This window comes from Typopeltis vanoorti, chromosome 19, assembly GCF_054136105.1.
Source record: "Typopeltis vanoorti isolate ZY-2024b chromosome 19, IOZ_Tvanoo_1.0, whole genome shotgun sequence".
NCBI classification, from domain to species: Eukaryota; Metazoa; Arthropoda; class Arachnida; order Uropygi; family Thelyphonidae; genus Typopeltis; species Typopeltis vanoorti.
The window spans coordinates 4,452,501-4,454,465 of NC_143567.1; the positions used below are offsets into that span (position 1 = coordinate 4,452,501).

Sequence of the window (1,965 nt, forward strand, 5' to 3'; positions counted from 1 at the left end):
ACTGGCACGCAGACAAGCCTTCGGAAATCGTTATCCGACCCTCAGACAGGCGAGGCCCAGGGAGGTACCCGAGGCAGCAATGTGCATTCGAAAAATCAGTACTCAATGTGTCCAGCAATTCACACCAAGTCTCGCAGCTCGGTGGACAAGTCGGTGGACCACACGTCTGGAAATGAGATCCAACTACAAGCTTTTTAACCGCAACAACTTTAATATACGATATTGGAGCTGGAATTACCGCAGTTGCTGGCACCAGACTTGCCCTCCAATAGATCCTTGTTAAAGGATTTAGAGTGTACTCATTCCAATTACGAGGCCTCAATTGAGTCCCGTATTGTTATTTTTCGTCACTACCTCCCCATGCCGGGAGTGGGTAATGTGCGCGCCTGCAGCCTTCTTTGGATGTGGTAGCCGTTTCTCAGGCTCCGTCTCCGGAATCGAACCCTGATTCCCCGTTACCCGTTACGGTCATGGTAGGCACATAACCTACCATCGACAGTTGATAAGGCAGACACTTGAAAGATGCGTCGCCGGTACGAGACCGTGCGATGTGCTCAAAGTTATCCAGTGTCACCAGGAGTTTCGGACCGAAGCCCAAATGGTCTTGGTCTAATAAAATCGCTCGTCCCCAAAGGTCGGAGCTCTGCTGCATGTATTAGCTCTAGAATTACCACAGTTATCCAAGTAATAAGGTACGATCTAAGGAACCATAACTGATTTAATGAGCCATTCGCTGTTTCACCTTGCTTAGGCATGTACTTACACATGCATGGCTTAATCTTTGAGACAAGCATATGACTACTGGCAGGATCAACCAGGTAGCATTAGATAACATTCGAATGCAACGAACGCGGCGGCCTCGCCACCGCGTTCGCTTCTCAGAGTTTCGACTGCGTCACAGTCGGGGTGCTCCGACTCGCGTACCCATTGGTACAGACCTCGTTCTAACGAGCGGTTCGCCTCGACCCATCCCGTGCATCGCACGGACGTTGGCTTCGACTTCGTTAGAAATCTTGGCGCTCGGTCAGAGAGGCAGCAAACTCGTTGGTTACAAATGCATTTCCAGAAGCCTCTTGCTCAGACGAATTCACATGCAGAGTGCTGCGATGGGAGTTGGGCATTGTAGATCAACGGACCATACCTGGGAAACGTTACGGAGAGGCTGGAGGAAACCACATGTCCACGTAACCGTCACGACACTGCAACGCACCATTATCGGCATTCATTCTCTTACTACTACCACCACCATCGCCACTACTACCACCACCATCACCAACATTACCACCACCACCATCACCACTTTTCATTTTGAATTCGTATTAGAATTCTTTTTCATTTGTTTTTCTTGTTACTATTTCACTATTTATTTATTTATTAGGGCGGAATATTTACTGCACTTACTGGCGGCTCGCCTTACAGCTCATCACCGCCTGTGCTTGCTTGCCGGGTGCGTGCTCCTGCCGTGGGTCGCTCTATCGAAGAGACATTCATTAGTCTTTAATCTCCTCTGTCCTGCAAGAGGACCTCTCCTCATAGTATAGAATTGCCAAAGTCTTTAGCCTCATTGGTCCATTTCAGTAGAAAACAGTCCAATGGTAACAGTGTATGAAGGGACGGATCTGTCGCACATCGCGAATAACCATTTGTTAAAGTCTACCACTAGTACTGCAATGAAAATGCCAATGTCGCGTTGGTGTTTTCCTCCTATGCCATTAACTTATCTGTCAATCAACTAAACATTGCCAAATTTTTAAGTGCTCTTGCTGCGATACGCAGATCAATAGCACTTCGAAACGTCACTGAGTACGTGCACCTAAGCCGAAGCACGCCAGCAGTCGGTCGGCATCGGCAAGTGCACCGAGAAGGAGGGATCATGAGCCTCAAGGAAGTCAGAAAGTTAAAGACAAAACTCCGTCGCCCAGGACGCGAACATATACACGTATGTTCGCGACACCCTTCAGGGTC

The 1,965-nt window shown here is 48.7% G+C and overlaps 1 pseudogene; it reads right to left on the reverse strand.

Moving 5' to 3' along the window:
- Window positions 1–211: 211 nt before the first annotated feature.
- LOC150095827 (small subunit ribosomal RNA) lies at window positions 212–818 on the reverse strand (annotated as a pseudogene; the record flags this gene model as incomplete).
- Between the last annotated feature and the right edge of the window lie 1,147 nt (window positions 819–1,965).